The sequence below is a fragment of the Cuculus canorus genome, chromosome Z, assembly GCF_017976375.1.
Source record: "Cuculus canorus isolate bCucCan1 chromosome Z, bCucCan1.pri, whole genome shotgun sequence".
In the NCBI taxonomy this organism is placed as follows: Eukaryota; Metazoa; Chordata; class Aves; order Cuculiformes; family Cuculidae; genus Cuculus; species Cuculus canorus.
This window is the reverse complement of record NC_071441.1, coordinates 1,459,168-1,478,137: the sequence shown is the minus strand read 5'-3', so window position 1 is coordinate 1,478,137 and position 18,970 is coordinate 1,459,168.

The window sequence follows — 18,970 nt, the reverse complement described above, 5'->3', positions numbered from 1 at the left end:
AGGAACGGGTGGATGAAGTGCTGAGGGACATGGTTTAGGGAGTGTTAGGAATGGTTGGACTCGATGATCCAATGGGTCCTTCCAACCTTGTGATTCTGTGATTCTGTGATTCTGTGATTCTGTGATTCTGTGAAGAGCAGATTAACGATCAAAATAAATTAAAGCCTTTAACCTTGTGTGTACAAATACCCACTTGTGAAGGCATTATTACGATTGTCTAGGTTTCCTAGGCTATAAAAGCACCCACTTGCTGCTAACAATGTGGACTTCCTTGTACTTTTGTTTCTGAAAACAATGTCTCTGGTCTAATCCAGCCTCAAACTCACAGTCAGAATAAAACCAACTCAGGGCCTCAGGCAGAATATGGAAAAGAAATGGAAGCAGGTGCAGGGAAAAAAAAAAGCTACTATGAGTTGGTGGGTGATGGATGATATGTGCTTGTTCTGGGGCACTGTGATACGGCACTGTTGGAGGGGAAAAGCAGAGCAGGGAGGGCACCTGGTGGGTACACCAGCAGTAAAAGAGGCAGTGCTGGAGAACAAGTCTGACGAGGAGCGGCTGAGAGAGCTGGGGTTGTTTAGCCTGGAGAAGAGGAGGCTGAGGGGAGGCCTTATTGCTCTCTACAACTGCCTGAAAGGAGGTTGTGGAGAGGAGGGAGCTGGGCTCTTCTCCCAAGTGACAGGGGACAGGACAAGAGGGAATGGCCTGAAGCTCCGCCAGGGGAGGTTCAGGTTGGATATCAGAAAAAAATTCTTCACAGTAAGAGTCATTGGGCACCGGAACAGCTGCCCAGGGAGGGGGTCGAGTCACCTTCCCTGGAGGTGTTTAAGGAACGGGTGGATGAGGTGCTGAGGGACATGGTTTAGGGAGTGTTAGGAATGGTTGGACTCGATGATCCAATGGGTCCTTTCCAACCTGGTGATTCTGTGATTCTGTGATGTGAGCAGGGATGGTGCCGTTCTGCACCGTAAAGGCAGGCTGCTTCAGTTTTGTCCACCAGGTGTCATCTGAGAAGCACCTGATAGCTACCAGAGGCCTGGCTTTGTATTTTTTTCTTTCTAGAAACCAATAGCAAGCTCTTACTGCCTATAGATAACAGACTGCGCTCAGCTCTTTCTTTGTCTCTGTCCCTCTTTGCAGGATGGTCTGACCTGGACTCATCAGCTCCTCTTCGTTTGATGAGGATACAGAATCGTCATCACTTCTCCCGGTGAGACCTGTCCTGGACTGCTGGCATGCCTGGCAGCATGGACACACAGAGGTTTCTCACTCTGCGGCCACAGCTCGATGTCAGTGTCCCCCAGTACCTTGTTCTGCCAGTGCCTGACTTGTCCCAGAAGTCAAGACAGTGACAGTGACAGGTTGTCCCAGACTGGACAGTGGCAGTATAGAAGATCCTTTTCCTATTCCCCAGATGAATGCCTGTTCCGCTCACTCTCGCTCATTTTTGCATAAAGCTGTGCTTTAGGTAGAAGGAACTTCGCATGGTGACACGATTGCAAGGAACAGTAGGTTGGCCTTCGTATTTTGTCCTGTACAGAAGGCTTATCCAAAGAATCTGAAAAGCACAAGATACAGAAAGAAGCCTGGGATCAGTAGGTTAGTTTTAGTGACTGTTCATAGGAGAATGTAGGTGACAGGCATAAAAAAAAGCTGTATTCACAGTGTCTTCTCATCTAAACTACCAATTATTTTCCATTCTGTAAAACAGAGCCTGTATCTTTCAAGAAAATAAACCTTTATTTGAATCCTGATTGAATTCTAAATTTCTAATTTCTCGTTATTTTTAAAAGTGAAGTGGAAGACCAAAGAGTAAATGGAAAAACCTGAACATATCTGCATGACAAATCCAAGGGTCCCAAATGAACCGAAGCACATTATTTTAGTGTTATTTACTCTCCTGATTTCTAACTGTGTAAATGACAAAATGATTTATAACTGTGTAAAATAGCAAATTAATGATCAAAACAAATTAAAGCCTTTAACCTTGTGTGTACAACTACCCACTTGTGAAGGCATTAATAATATTGTCTAGATTTCCTAGGCTATAAAAGCACCCATCTGATCTCTTAATAATGCACCCTATTCCTTCCTTTATTCCTCAGATTATTTCCTTCTTTTTTTTCATTCTCTTAAGTATTTTCACATCATGTCTCATTCTGGGATATGCTGTAATTCACTCCTTATTCATCTCCCTTTCCTGTAATAAAAGGAAAACCAAAATGTTTCCTGCAACTTCACTTGAAAGAAACAAACAAAAAGAGATAGCAGGCTTGCCAGTAGACACAAGACATTTCCTAAGGTGTTACTTAAGCTTCAAGGGTGTTCTTAAAGTTGTTCTGAGTGTGACAAAGGTGATAGTCCTAAGTTCAAGTCCTGTCTTCCAAAATACCTTCCTTCTCAGATCTGGCAAGCAGAGGACAGAAATGTGCTCTGGCAAAATTACAGCATGTTTTAGGCTTGGCCAAACCTCGAGACAGCAAAAAGTTGGATGCTCTCCCTGGTACCCATTTGTATGTTCAATCAACAACCTCAGCAGCTGCTTGTGTTTGAAACTGGCACGTTGCATAGGTCACACTACTGACAGCATCAGTCATGCTGGGGTTTCAGGACCTTACTCAGCAGCTGTCTCTGCCACTTCTTTTTCATCGAGAGCTTTTAGTCTATCAGCTCCTATGCTTCTTTTCTGAAAGTGTTTATTAACGCGGTCAAGTGTGATGGACTCTTTTATGCCTTCCCTTCCACTGACCCTTTCTCTGGCTTCTGCAAGAAAACAACTGCCTACTCCAGGCTGTGAGATTCTCCTCCTCCTGTCACGTAAAGGCCCAGAGTCTACTGACTCAAGTGCTCTCAGCAGTATTCTAGAAACCTCAAATAGATAAAGCAGATAAATGAGAATGCACTACTGACGTAACTAAGGTTCTCTAGCGAAGTGTCTGACAGAAAGGAAAAGGGGTTCCTAAGTGCATGAGGACACTGGATGGCTGGCAAAGCTGATAGGAACAAGGACGTTTGTGCATGAAAGCAAAACTGCCATACACAAATAAAGAGAATCACCTGATCTGTCAGAAGTATATGGCTTGGCATGGCTGCAGCTGGAAGTGTTTGAGAGCTTTGGCACTGGTTTCATAATGGTCACCTTAAAGCTCTAAATTTTTGCTATGCCTTTTTGGTTTTTTGTAGTTCTATTCCCTGCAGCTGGCTACGGTAGCTATGAGAGTTCAGTGATTAAATTAGTAAAGAGAATTAAATTTTTAATCAGGATTTAAAAGCTACGTTTTTAAATGTCATTCTTCTGAATTTTTTTATTTGTGGTTACTCTAAGTCCTCCTGCTTAAGCAGCTAAATGAACATGCGTGTGACTTGGGACTGTTGCTGCACTAACCTGTACATCAATTCATATGCCAATCACAGTCACAGCTTTCACCTTTATTGTTCTGGGTGTATGGCTCAAAGGTGCAAGGAGACTCGCTCACTGACAGCTGATGTGGAAGAAAGTCTTTGTAGCTTGAAAAGAGAAAACATGAGCAAAAAGTCAATTTGCAGCAAAAAAAAGTTGTATTGTCCAAACTCAGATAAAAAATAAACTACAGATGGTGACAATAATTACTATTTTCATAGCCACCATGAAGCTGCTCCAATTTGCTAGATTATTCCAGATTTCGGTAGCCCTGAATTAATCATTGTGGGTTCACAGATCTACTCTTGTGGTGAAAACTAGCAGGTGACCACTCCTTCAAAACTGTGTCTGTAGCAATGGCTTTTGTCCCCTCATGACACCAGTTTTGTATTTCTTAGTGTAGCTCCAGGAAGCTGAAGCTGTGAGGGGAACCCGAAACATGCTGTGTGTAAATGATGTGGACATGTGGTTGAAGACACTGATTCTTTATGTGTCTCGCCAATATGGTGAATAAAGTGGCAAGGATCTTTTTTTATTGGATTAATACTACTGCATAACTACCTTAGAATGATCAACATGGCTATTGTTGGCTTCTGTCTGCAGTGGATAGAAATCAGGAAAGGTTTGTAATGAGCCAAAATTGAAGATGAATCCAAGGAACTTGGATTAAAGGAACTTGGATTAGAAGGAGTTAGAAGGAATCCAAGGAACTCGGAATTAGTTGTACTCTTCTGTTGGAAACCTTCAATGTCAGGCAAGTATTGTGCTAACAGGGGTCAAAATGCTATAAGCAGTGAATATTCCAGGGTCAAACTTGGATCAGCAATTTAGATTGTGCCCTTATATTTTTTATTCTTTCCTATCTGTTTTGTTTTGCTTTTCTTAGGATATCAGATTGTTGTCATTTTCAAAGTAGAAAATGAAAGCTGAGCACTTTTGATTAGGCCCTGCCTTTTGCAGAACAGAAAAATATCAAGCTGTTATTTTCAGTTGAAATGAATGGGCTATCAAGATATATGAAACACAGTCAGTTGTGTGTAGGAGAAGAATTTTCTTACAGGCATAGTGTGATATCAAATATTCAAGGTGCTGGAGACAACTGGTGCGGAATAGCTCATGGCAGAGGCACAGCAGTGCAGTGGTCCTCCAGTGGTGATAGGGATTCAGAGGATGCCACTCTTGCCTCCAGCACAGCTGTCTGGGAACTTGAGGTAAGTCGCAAAGGCAATCCCTGTCCCTGCACTGGAAAATGCACTTCGATATGTAGTGCTTGGGGATAGTGTGGATCGTGCTGCACAGACCACAGGAACACAGTATGGAGAACTGCATGTCAGCATTCAGTTAACTGTTAACTTTGCAGCACACAAGATCAAATAAATTCTCCCATCTGCCTTTGTACTTGTCCTGCTGTGAGAGACACATGTAAAAGATACGATTTTTTTAAAAAGGAAAAAGACTAAACCAAACATGCAAACATGTCACAGAATCATAGAATAGTTTGGGTCGGAAGGGACCTTAAAGATCATCTAGTTCCAACTAGACCCATTCCAACAGCTCCATCTCCTTCTTATGCTGAGGATTCCAGAACTGGACACAGTACTCCAGATGAGGTCTCCCAAGAGAGGAACAGAGGGGCAGGATCCCCTCCCTCGCCCTGCTGGCCACGCTGCTTTGGATGCAGCCCAGGACACAGTTGGCCTTTGGGGCTGTGAGCGCACGTTGCCGGCTCATGTCAAGCTTCTCATCAACCAGCACCCCCGAGGCCTTCTCTGCAGGGCTGCTCTCAAAATATGTTGAGTGTCCAGTCCTTGGAAGGTAATGTGGACTGTAAATCCACAAGGTCGCAGTAGCCCTTAGTTAGATAATTCACAGAAATATGTTTGGCTGAAAAGAAAAGCATTATGGGGCACAACAGAGGAAGTGAGGTATTCTTGCTATCCCCTCACAAACTTTTATACTGGACTGAGCCACATTTCAAGCAATTGATAAAGAAATGCAGGAGGCCACAAAGCAAGCCTGAGGTGCTTAAAGTGCATTCTATCCTACCACTCTCCTCCTTGCTTCCTTGTTGAGTGGTCAACACAGGACAGGGAACCCACAGTGAGCTGTCGGACAACAGGGCTTTTCTGTAATCAGAAGTCACATGTCTGTAAAGCGATGAACACGCATTGTCAGTGCTCTACAAATAAACAAAAGGTAGCTACTGCCCAAGCAAAACAAAATACAGATTGGCACCCCTTTACAGATGTTTAGGTGAATCTATGCTGAGAGAGGTATGAAACCCTGAGTACAGAATAGTCCATTTGGTAGCATATTCTAGATTGGTCTGTGATAAATCTAGAAGACCTCCCTTAAGCTCAACATTCTCCTTGGAAATGATTTCACTGCATAACCACACCATTAAGTGAACTGTCATATGCTTTGACAGAACTTATCAGGTGGTTTTCTCCATTTCAAAGCTAAGTTAACCTTTTCTTCTCTCTCTCTTTTTCTTTTCCCCCCCCTTTCTTTCCCTTCTCCAGTGTAATTTCTTTTCTTTTATTGGAGAACTCCAGTAAGACTGCTATGCTCTCTCTCTTCCATCTATCCCCTTCTGACATCTGTCAAGAACTATTCCTATTAATTATGTTTTCTTTCAGGGAGAGCAAATCTGGATCCTGACCATTCCTGCAAGTTAGATTACACTGTCAAGACTTGCCACGCCATTGGGAACCTTTACTATCCCAACTGAATCTTACAGCACTGAGTTTAATAAATGTTTATGACAGGCTACTATGAGTTGTCTGATCCCTGCTGTGTGTGGAAGGAATTGTCCTTTTTTTTACCAGACCTCCGCTGACCTTTTTGGGGTTTTGTTTGTTTGTCTGCTGTTTTTTTTTGGTTTGGGTTTGTTTGTTTTGGGGTTTTTTTCTGTTGCAGCAATACACTGAACACTTAAATGAGTGCACCATTTCCTAGAACCCAGGGATAAATCACATCGCAAATAAGCATGTGATTAAGCATGAGTCATGTTGATGTAAGGTGATTTGAAAAGTGCCATCACTCGGAAAACTCTGCAGCAGAGAGATGCATAGCTTTAACACAAACTTTGTGTTGGAGGTGTCTACTAGCACATCGGCATATCCATACTAGCATTTCAGTACCTCTTCCATACAAAAGCAATCCTTGTAACACTCTACTTCAGTGCCTGTGGCATTAGATCCTGCCACGCATTAAGGTCACTTAGTGTCTTCTCCTGAAACCAGCTAAAATGACCCAAAAGGATTTTCCCAATGCACTGATGTCCCAGGTGGCAAAGAGCAGATCTTGTGTCTTTTCTATCGTGTCTTTTCCTGAGCTGTGGGCTCAGGGCAGACAGCAGGGGCAGAAGCATGTTTGGAAGCGTAGAAGACCATATACCTAGAAAAAGCTGAGTTTGGTGGAGGTCTGGCTTGCAGGAGTTACTGTCGTGGGGTGAGTGATTTAACTACACATCAGCATTTGCAGTTCTCTCCATTCTGCCCTCGGTCTCTTTTTCAGTGCGATCAATGTGGTGTAAAAACCTGACTGCCAGGTTATTTTTCACATTGCAGCTGCTGCTGTCACATTTGCACTAACACAGCCCCCTGCACTGGGGCCGGCGCCGTGGGGTGTCCACAGCCGTGTGGTCAAAAGGAGATGCTGGGCCTTTCAAATCTGGAACTAAGGATCATGTCATTCCATACAGCTTTTCATAGCTTTTATCAGACAAGATTTTACTTGGGTGGTTAAAGCAGCAGATGCTGACGATTCCCTGCCACTGCTGCTGGACCAGCTGTGGGAAAGAGGAGCTCCTTGACGGCCGTGGAGATGCCGGTTCGGACTGAGCATGTGCCTCTCTGCTGCGTCACATCACAGAATCACAGAATCACAAGATTGGAAAGGACCCATTGGATCATCGAGTCCAACCATTCCTAACACTCCCTAAACCATGTCCCTCAGCACTTCATCCACCCGTTCCTTAAACACCTCCAGGGAAGGCGACTCAACCACCTCCCTGGGCAGCCTCTGCCTGTGCCCAATGACCCTTTCTGTGTAGAATTTTTTTCTGATATCCAACCGGACCCTCTCCTGACGGAGCTTGAGGCCATTCCCTCTTGTCCTGTCCCCTGTCACTTGGGAGAAGAGCCCAGCTCCCTCCTCTCCACAACCTCCTTTCAGGCAGTTGTAGAGAGCAATAAGGTCTCCCCTCAGCCTCCTCTTCTCCAGGATAAACAACCCCAGCTCTCTCAGCCGCTCCTCGTAACCCTTGTTCTCCAGCCCCTCACCAGCTTCGTTGCTCTTCTCTGGACACACTCCAGAGCCTCAACATCCTTCTTCTGATGAGGGGCCCAGAACTGAACAGAGTATTCGAGCTGCGGTCTCACCAGTGCCGAGTACGGAGGGAGAATAACCTCCCTGGACCTGCTGGTGACCCCATTTCTGATCCAAGCCAAGATGCCGTTGGCCTTCTTGGCCCCCTGGGCACACTGCTGGCTCATGTTCAGTCGGCTGTCAACCAACACCCCCAGGTCCTTCTCCTCCGTGCAGCTCTCCAGCCACTCTTCCCCCAGTCTGTAGCGCTGCATAGGGTTGTTGTGCCCCAAGTGCAGGACCCGGCATTTGGCCTTGTTGAACCTCATCCCATTGGTCTCGGCCCAGCAGTCCAGCCTGTTCAGATCCCTTTGCAGAGCCTCCCTACCCTCCAGCAGATCCACACTTCCTCCCAGCTTAGTGTCATCTGCTTAGTGTCATCACGTGCAGTCTCTGTCAGAATTAAATCCTAGTTCAAGTGCCAAATCCCATAACCAGGTACATTCGCAGATAACTTGACATAGTTGAGTAGGTGCCCCCGAAAACAAATATTTGTGGGCTTAGATTCCAAAGTACTGAAGAACATGTTACACAATTCCCATCCCGGCACTGACTGCTAAGCTCAAGACACGTTCTTGTGGGAAACTACAGACACAGATACATCTTCTGGTTTTAAACACTCTTGATATTAAGCCTAGCTTATCAGAGCTTAATAAGCTACAGGTTATTGCTAAGATTCCTTATCTAAAAGCTGTATCTTATCTCTGTTCCACAATATCAAGGAGTTTTCACTATATTGCCATGTCTGGTATGCCAGAGTAAATGGAAGAAAGCCACGGTCTACCTTTTCTTTCTTCTTATGCACCTAGCCTGCTAGTGGACCCTGCACGTCCATCTGAAATAGACAGTTTGATTTGCAAATCCATTTTTAATGCTATTTCAGTTTTGGTTTTGCACATCAGTAGTGTGAATTGGAAGTTCAAATATGCATTTTGTCTTGTTTTAGGTATAGTTTTACCTTCCTTGGGAAGGAAAGATTGAAATCCTTTCACTAAACTTCTCAGAGGAGCAAGGGGAGGGAAAAAAAGGCAACTTCTTGGGTCGTGGTTAGCATTTAGAGGAAAGAACAGTGGTAAGGGAATCTGAAAACCCTCTGTAACCCTGGTGCAACTCCTGAGTCTCAACGTGTAGGAATTAATTTTAATTCAAAACACAAACACGAGGTTCCTACAAATGCTTTTTATTCGTAACACCAAAATGTTGAAGGTTTCTATCATAGCGTGCTTCAGTGTGTCTCTTAGTGCATCAGGCCGTACCCCTCAATACGCAGTTCTGAGTTAGCCTCCGGCTGGCCTGAGGGTTGTTGCATAAAAGAAGGTGTCTGCAAGTAAATGTTCTGAGTGGCCAAACCTCAGACCTGTGTTGCAGCGGCCTTGCACCATGCTTGCAACACAGAGTAGTCCAAGAATTCCTCCTAATGTGCGGAAGCCTTTCTGTGGGAAGCGCCCGAGATGGCAGCTGCTGTCAGAGTTCACCAAAAGCACCAAACCTGCCTGTTTTCTGCCAGAAAACACCACTTTCTCTCATGCACTCTGACATTTTCATTCTGACTGTCTGCACGCATGTAAGTGCCGTCAGCTGAGTGTTGACTGGGAGATATTAACACTGTCTGTGTGGTTCTCCGGTGCTGTCGCGGCGTGGGGCAGCCCTGCACACAGCTGGGTGTCCAGGGAGGGATGCGCTGAAGAGTCAGACGTATTTCCTGTACCAGATTGTAAAAGTAGGCACAAAGCACTAAAAAAATGGACAGATTGCTCAACTGCGCTCTTTGTCAAGGGTTTGCACCAAACACTCAGTATTTATCTGGTTTTAGAATGTGCATGCACCTATGTGATAGAAGTAATGTCTATCTTTACAAGCCTATGTTAGGGTTATATCCGTTTGTGTTATATTTTTTTATAGAACTGGTCTTCTACTGAAAGTAAGACACAGTTAAGTTCAAATAGCTTTTATTATACTCATTAATAACTCCTGAGAATAAAAATCTTGGACATTTTTTTGCTAGACTTTATGCAGCGAGTGTATGAAGACGAAAATTATTTTCTTTAAACAATTAATGTCCTTATCAAGTACAGAAATACATTTTTTAAGTAGTATTGGGCATTGTATTGTCCTGCATAACTTTTGAAAGACTATCTTAATCTGGGGCTAAATTGTAGACACCTTTTCTACCCAAAGCCGTACAGTGAAGGACATGAACAACATAAGTTCGTTTGTCCCGAAGCCAAGTGCTCACCATTTAAACTTAAAAATAGGTGTTCACCTGGTCATGAAGACTGATAATAGCATTACTGATATATATACTTACATTTGTACCGGGACTCCTATTGGATATAGCAAAAAAACTGGTTTAAAGCAGTTAATGTTACATTGTCATTTGAAATGTCTGAGTGAAAGCCAATTGTTTAAAAGCCAGAGATGAATCAGTGTCACAGATTTTATACATTACTTGCAGAACGGCTCCAGAACACTGTGCACTCCAAAAATATTAATGACATAGCCATAAACCAGACAGCAAACAGTTTTGGTGCATACGGAACTAGGAGGCTTAACTGCTGTTAGCTTCATAATTGCCTAAATTGCTAGCAGACCAGAGTGTAGTAGTATTTGTGTTTTGAATAAAATACCATCCGATGTAATGATTAACACAAAAAATTCAAGCTGCAAGAAAAATCTTAGCTTTCTTTTGGAAAATAAGAAGTAATCCAATATTGATACAGAAATTAATCAAATAATCTGACGTTGAACTGGACAAGTAGCTTGTATTTTCACCTTATGAAATATTTATGCATAATTCAGAAATGTGCAGACCTCTAACTCTTGCTTATATCGGCAAAAATAGGTTTTAAAGTTCTGTCTGTGTAAAAGCAAGAATAGAACACCTGGAGTAGCATGATGTGAAGGAAAAGGAATATCAAATTCTGCCTTACACATTACCTGCTTCATTAGCCATGAGGGCATTACCGTATTATTGGCTTTAGTCAATATATTAAATGCCTTCCAGAAACATTTCTCAAAGATTATTAGCACATTTAATTGTTCTTCCGCCGCAGCTAGACAAAATCAATGCAATGCTATAAACTCTGCTCTGAAACATGTCAACAATCACAACACTTGAGTAGTAGCTCAAATTGTTTAAATAAATACACAGACTTCCCTTTTCTAGGGTTTTTTGGGTTTTAGCTCTGCAGTTTAAAAATGCACTAAAATAAATTTAAAAATGCGCTAAAACTTTGATTGCATTAAATGAGTCAACAACAGAAGTGGTTGTCCTAGCAGGGTGGTGATATTGGAGTCACATGAAGCAGCTGACGGGACAAGACAAGACTTGCCCTCTCCTCTGTGTGTGGCAAATCCCTTGGTGGTAAGGAAGGAGCTTCTGAAAAGCCGGCGGAGCAGAAAATGAGAAAGGGGAAGGTTGCTGATAACATACAGCCAAAGCTCATGGGGGAATGACCACCATGCAGCAGAGTGCCCACCATCGCCTGGAAGCTCACCCCAGGGCAAGCCCAGACGTTGCTCCCAGACACTGCTGAAGGGCTGCAACGTCAGGCTGTGGTGACAATCTGTGCTTGGGGTGGTGACCACCTGGAGACACAGGGCTGCACCCTGAGATACCCAGAGTAGCTGCCAAGGCCGATTAATGGACTGCAAGCATGCTAAGTGCACGTGTTTGCCAGGTATCCCCTTACAGGCCAACGCTTAAAACAGACGTTTGCAGAAACGGATTCCACTGTTGCCCTTTGCATGACGTAACTTCTTTTTATCTGAAAATACTTGCCAAATATTTTGCAATTGCTGAGTATAACTGAATTGGGACTTCAGTCTTGCAACATTTCTAAGGGCTCAATGTTGACATCTCTGTAGAAAGGCGTTTTCATGATGCACCTTTGAAATGACACACAGCCAAACCTACAGATAGAGTCTCACCCGTTACAGCTCCAGACTGTGGTAAAATGTCTCTGATAATGAAAGGTGACCAACTTATGACTTGTGTTCCCCGTATACCCTTAATGCCTTGCTTTAATAGAGTTTTTTTAATACCTTGCTTTAACAGGGCAAGGTGGTAGGTAGTGCCCTGCAGTCCAGCCTGTGCGTGTTCTGCAGAGGCTCCATAAAGAACATTTCAGGGACCTACCCAGGGTGGCTACATATTTACTCAGCGCTAGATGCATTTATTTTGTATGGAAAAAGGAAGGAGTTATTAAAAACTAATTTTGCAACAAAAAAACCCCTCAGCTAATGGGGATACCACAGGAGAAAATCTTAAGCGTGCTTAAAGTATGTATTTTTTCTACATTTCCATCTGGAAAATGACTTTTTTCTAAAACAGTGTAGAAGTTACTGAGTATGGTTGGGCCACAGTGGAAATCTGATAGTCTTATCTGGAAAAAAAACCCAAAAACCTAAAAGTGCAATTTGGAATACTCAGGAACCTGTATCACATGTAGACTTTGACAGTGAAAAACACGTATGTTGAATGTGCTAAAACAGAACAGTCCGATAAAGCCACCACGGGGTGAATATGTGAGTGCAAATATGTATTATGCATTCTGTCAATGCCCATTTCTTTTTTTTGGCAAGCCAGCTTTGTACTGATTTTTTCCAGAATCTGTTATGTGACATTACTATCGTTACATGGCGTTACTGTTAATAATATGGTGTCATTACTATTAATGTAGTATAATTATTATTGTTGTTGTTATTGTTATGGTACTGTTGCTATTATAACAGAGTACCATACCATCATCAGATATTTAGCAAACCATAGACATATTTATAGCTTAAGACCATCATCAGATATTTAGCAAACCATAGACATATTTATAGCTTAAGACGGGCACATATTCAGCTAATCCTTCCTAGAAATAGGCGCCAGAGTAAGCTGCACTGCTGGTGTGCTCCCCGTAGATCTGTTACTCTAAGTTTCCTAGTCTTAAGCCAAAACAGGGGTCACTATTTTGTCTAAATGAATGTGCTTTTGACTTGGTTCCTGATTTTGTTTACGTCATGTATACATTCCTCATTTACACATATAAAAGGCAGAACAGAAGAAATCCTGTGCCTATGAGGTGGGAAAATGAAGTACCACTAAGCTATGAAGCTCAGCTTTGCAGAAAATGGGCTTCACGTAAGTATAAACACTTCTATCAGGCAGAATGTGCATCGACAAGCACCATTGCCCAATTTACCTTGCTTTGATCATATCACATAGTTTGCCAAGCTTATCTAGTGAGTGAAGCAAGCGTTTGACATAAAGTGTTGTCTGAGCGAAAAATGAACTTTGGTCAACTGTCAGGGAACGTATGCAAGTTACTGGACTCGTTCATATTAACTTAAAGAAAAATAATTAATCTAGCTTTTATTTCTTCTGTGGGGAGTTGACATAGTCCACATCAAGCTCAAATTATGAGGTATGGTTTGGTTTTTTTTAATGTCATGAGTGGTTGGAAACATGGACAGAAATCAAGACAAAAACATAAACTTCAGAAGCACATACATAAGTAATTTAGACCATGCCTTCTATATATTCGAAAATTCAACAAAGTTGTAGTTGGAAAGAAGGGTATCAGTCTGAATGAAACAGGCCCTTATGAGGTTTGTTGAGCAACGAACAATTACAGGTCTGCTTGACTTTCCTCCAGAAATAGCACTGTGTTACTGCGTTTGATTTCCTTTGGTTTAGTTGGCTATGATTTACTCTTCAGCTGTTCTCCCTTGGAAACGATTACATTCGTGGAAGTCAACATATGACTTGAGTGACCCATTGCAACTTAGAATCATAGAAAGATGGAATGGTTTGGGCTGGAAGTGACCTTATAGGTCATCTAGATACAACTCCACCTGCCGCTAGATCAGGTTGCTCAAATCCTTATCCAGCATGGCCTTGAAGACCTCCAGGGATGGGGCACCCACGACTTCCCTGGACAGCCTGGGCCAGTGTCTCACCACCCTCATGGTGAAGAATTTCTTCCTAATGTCTAATCTCAGTCTCCGCTCTTTAAAACTGTTCCCCTCATCCTGTCCCTGCACTCCCTGACAACGAGCCCCTCCCCAGCTCTCCTGTGGGCCTCCTTCCAGTGCTGGAAGCTGCTCTAAGGTCTCCCCAGTGCCTTCTCTTCTCTAAGCTAAACAAGCCCAACTGTCTCAGCTTGCCCATATACATGAGGTGCTCCAGCCCTCAGATCATCTTTGTGACCCCCCTCTGGGCTCGTTCTAACACATCCATTTCTTCCTGCGCTGAGGACTCCAGAATTGGACATAGTACTCCAGGCTGGGACTCCCGGGACAATTCCAGCACCTTGAAGATTCCTGAGCAAAAGAGTGCTTTGGTTCTGGCCCCTCTTTGCGGAATGTTCTCTGCAGGGAGCAGGAACAGCGAGGCAAAGGCAGCGTTGGGGCTGCCTGCACGCGAGATGCCACGCCGCTGCGTTGAGCTGGATGACACTGCTGAGCCAGGGTGGAGCCGCCAGTTTGCTGCAGGGAGTGGTGCTCTACGTGTACTTACATTTTTTCGTGCCACTTCTCTTATTGTGCGTGAATAATTTTTCAATGATTTGGCCATATACTGCTGAAAAACCAAAGGTCCTCATTTTCCCCAGGGCAGCATGCTTATTAGCATAATTACTGCTATCATAGGCTCCTGTTTGTTTTATACGATTAGCTGTCCTCTTAAACGTTCAAAGGATGGAAAGTTGAGTAGATCCAAGAGGACCCCAGCAAAACAAGCCCTCCTTCCTTATTCCTCAGCGTTCCGCAGTTCCTTATGCTCGAGGAATAAACGAGACACAGGTTTGGGAAAAGAACTGCTATTACTTCCTGGCCGCTTTGGTGATTCCACCTCTCCTCTCAGCAGCCCAGGTCAGCGCAGTTTGCCTCCTTCTGAAGCACTGCATTTCACTCTAGCGTCAGTCTTGTGAGTTGTGAAAAGATTATCTGCCTCTCACTCTTTTCTTTTAACACCAGGTTTGTGCAAATGGAAACTGATGACTCACAAAGACTGTTCTGGGACTGGCTCATCAGGCTCTAGAGAAAATACCACGGTGGCTTTTCCAGAGGGGGCAAATGTGGTTCCCGGAATAAACACACTGTACTAACTGGTAAGCTCCCCTGCGGTGGCTGGGCTTTATTGCTCCGCGTGTACGCATCTTTCTGCCTGCCTCTGAACCACGCTTATTTGTGTAAAGGCTGCTTGTGCAAAGGAAAATGCTGTTGTTCTAAAGGACGCATGCCAAACAATCAAAAAGTGCACTGAGTTTCTAGCTGGCATACGACCAAGTCCTCAGTGCTTTGCACAAAAAGTCCTTGAGTCACGAGTAGCGCACACACATTATGATGGAAAGTAGCGACAGATCGTGGCATCAAAAAGCTTTTGCATGGTTTGGAGTCTCAGTTACAAGAAATCCCTCAAATAATACATACACGAGTCTATTTATCTTTGTACTATGACTTTCTAGCATCGATACTGTAAATAATTAACATTTGAAAACCAAGCTAAAAAGGACTGGCACAGCAATGGTACACAGAGCAAAGAGGTGCCCTGAAGTGTCGGAGGTAACAGAGTGGGAAACATATGCAATGAGATATCTACAACGCTTGAAAACACCATATGTTGCTTTGCCAAGAACTGTAGCTGAGCCACTTAACTGTGCTGAGCATTAGTCATGAAGCAAACCACTCTCCTGGGAGGGAATTGGAGTTAATGAACCTGACTTTAAACAGGCTTCCCAACGCAGAAGCCCTCTCCAACCTCAAGCCTGCATACTCCTGATGCGGCCGGGGCCATCATTCTTGTTGGGACTTCTTCTGTGGTATAAAGCAAAAATAAAAGATAAGTTTGCAGGCCTGGTTACAAGGTGATTTCGAATGTATTTTCTAGAATATTGCTGTATTCTGAGCCATTTCAAGGCTTGATGCCTTTTGGAAGCAAGACACCTGCCCTTGTGGATGGTAGGTCCTTCCCAGCCCAGACTCCTGCGTTGTGGGCAAGAACGTATCTGAGAATCCAGCTGGGGAGCTTTGCCAGGGCCTTTTGCTATGATGGCTTGATTCATGCTGCCTTTGCCCCTTGTGCAGATGTTGTCATTGGAAAGTGGCTCCGAATCTCCCAAACTGCCTCCCAGGGAATATCCACCAGTGTCAGTGAAATCCTCACAGGGGTTAAGGGACACCCGGGTGTCAGTGATGGCGTCTCAGTGAAAATGTTGTCACCTACATCAACCATCACTGATGTGAATAAAGATACACCTCAGCACCTTAGTGAAATTCTAGAAATTTAGTGAAATTCTGTGTCACCACTAACGGCATTTTGCTTTCCCCATTCAATGACCAGTGCAGAGCCTTGGCAACTCACAGCTCGCAAATGTTCTTCTCCCTCTGAAGGAAGCTGAAAATGCGAAGAACTGGAGAGAAATCTTTGTGCATCTCAGCTAGCAGCTGTAAGAGAAAACAAGAGCGTTCAGAGAGCAGCACAAAATATTCAGTGCCTTGCCAGGACGTGAAAGTAAATAATGACATTCTGCTATATTCTCCCTAAAGTGATCTTTACAGTTTCTCTCAGACAATGTTTAAATAGCTAATTCATCACATTAATTTAGAGACTGAAGTGAAGCCGTTAAATTAGGAGCTGTGTCTCCAATTTTTTGACGACAGGAAAATGAAAGGTCTTGTAGAAGGTGAGGAGCATCCAGTGAAAGCATCAACTCCTTACTCAGCAAGCATCAGAAAAGTGAAGGAAGATCCTAGTGTTTCAGATGATGGTAAAACGCTAAACAGAAAATGCCATTGTATCTGTATCTATGACATATCTACGTCTTGGACACTGCATTTGGCTTGAAACAGCTCAGAAGGAATAAAAGAATTGTAAAGCTACAGAAAAGAATGGCAAGAATTGTGAAGCTAGAGAACAGCTTTCCCACAACAGATATTCAAACAATTTTAGACATTTCAGTCTGGGAAGGAGCAGAACTGAAGGGTCTGTAAAATCTTGAGTGACTTGAATTAGCTGATAATTTTTCATCAGCTCTTCTAGCTCAAAACCTTGGAGACATTGGCTGAAATAAACATGCGTAGGTTCCAGGCAAGCACAAGGTTGCTGCTCTTCATAAAACACAGAATTATCTTGTATCATCACACGCTGCAAGACGTCGTAAATGATAAAATCTGTTTGGGTTTTCAAAATAACAAAGTCATGGGAAGTCCATCTAGGTTTACTAAATACAAGGAAACCATCGCCTGAACATGGAAGAAGTCTTTGGAAAGTACTCACCAGGTTTTTCTAGGTCTTCCCTGCCCTTTCATCCAGACTAAACAAGTGTCATTAAGGGTTGTCAGGTGAAATCTTGTAAAACTGTTTAAACCAGCCTTGTTATCATCATCAACTAATTTGGAATTAGTCAGTAATCTGTGCATTTTGGGGAAAATATTCCTGACTTGAAAAAGACTTAGCAAGTGTGAGGCAAATATTCAGAGATTGAGTAATCGCACGAATGAACAGAAAGAGTGAATTTGTCTGTGGATTCCTTCGTAAGAGTAGTAAATCCATCTGCATACCTAAAGTGTAACTTTGAGGACAGACCTTGGGATTTTTGTCACACAATCGTGATTGTGTAAGGGCTTATGAGCACTGGTTTGAAAATGGCTTATCTGGACTGGCTTATCCTCAAAACTATTCATATGGTCTAATTAATTATATTTTGAGCTATGAGTCATTAGTTTTGCCAAAAGCAAAAGAATTGCAGCTTGAAAATGCTGAAGGAAAGAGAACATTAAGCACGGAGTAGCCTAAGCTTCTCAGATGATGAGCTTTCTGCTTTTCCTGCCCATTTCTAGCTTACCCCGTCTAGGGTTTTTTCTGCTTGAAGTTACACTTGCAGTCTTTTTACATATCTTAACAGTTTCTGAGGATTTTTCATTCATATTCCAGGTGCTGTAATGGAATAGAAAATTCTTGTGAGGCTGAAATGTGGCATGAAATCTCTGGTATCCAAGGAAACAGAGAATACACTCATCTTGTAAAAAGCCAAACCAAATTATCTGTATAATTCTACTCGTCCAAGGAACTTATTTTCTCACTCAGATAAGCCAGTGTAAGAATATTTAAACTATCAAAACGGAGCCCACACTGCAAAATACAGATCCTCATCTCAAGTACGCTAATTCTTAACAGGGTTTTCATCTGCAGGCATGCGTATTGCTTCTTAAAATCACAGGGATGCATCACATATCCATTATTTGTCTCCAAAAACCCATATCATCTCTAAAGATGAGATATTGATTGCAAACAGCTTGAGACTGGACATATTTTCTTGCAGGTTGTTAGTTCACGCCTGCCAGTAATAAGTAGGAAATTGTAACTAGGCGGTTACGCAAAAAAATAAGGTGCACTGGAGCGAAAATGCTGAAACACCATCCAGTAATCTCAAAGGAGCTACAAAAGGGAAAATGTATTCTTGTGTTTTCGCCACCGTTTACCTTCTGCCACCCAGAAATGAGAATTGCTGAATTGCCAGTGGAAGTGTTTCTGTCTAGAGCTTTCCACTGCAGCAGAGTGCTCATTGTGGGTAGAAATGGGAAGAAACCTTTAGGCGAATAGTGTGGATAAACGTCTCCTTTCGATCTGTTTTATGTAACCGAGCAAAGCCCATGTAATGCTTTTTGTTCTGTTGCTTTCTTTATATATAATTATCTATATATATCTCCAGTATCATTATCCAGAGTTACTATTTTGATGAATAACTAAATGCAGACAAACTCTTAGGCACAGTAGGAAGCTGCCGAACTGGAGTCCAGAAACTGTGTCTCCATGGCTTATTTTTATAGTTAAGGAGAAAAGGAAATAAGAGCAGGTGTAAAATCTTAATGATAATGAGAGATTTATTCCTTGTTGTAAAGTATAGTACTTTGGTGTTGTCCCACAGCACGTGCTGACTGTACACGTAAGACTGCATGCACATGCTCTTGAGCTATGTATGGTGCGTGGGGTTTGCACATACAGTCAGATTTGCCCCATATAGATTTTTGGGTCCGGAGGAGAGAATACAGTCTACTGAGAGTCCAGCTTCCCCAAGTGCATCATGGCTTTTTGTGGTGTCACCTGTTGGGTGAGAAGTGAACAGGGCTAGATCTGACCCCATCTTTGGTCTAAATGCAAGCTTAATCACAGAATCACCAGGTTGGAAAGGACCCACTGGATCATCG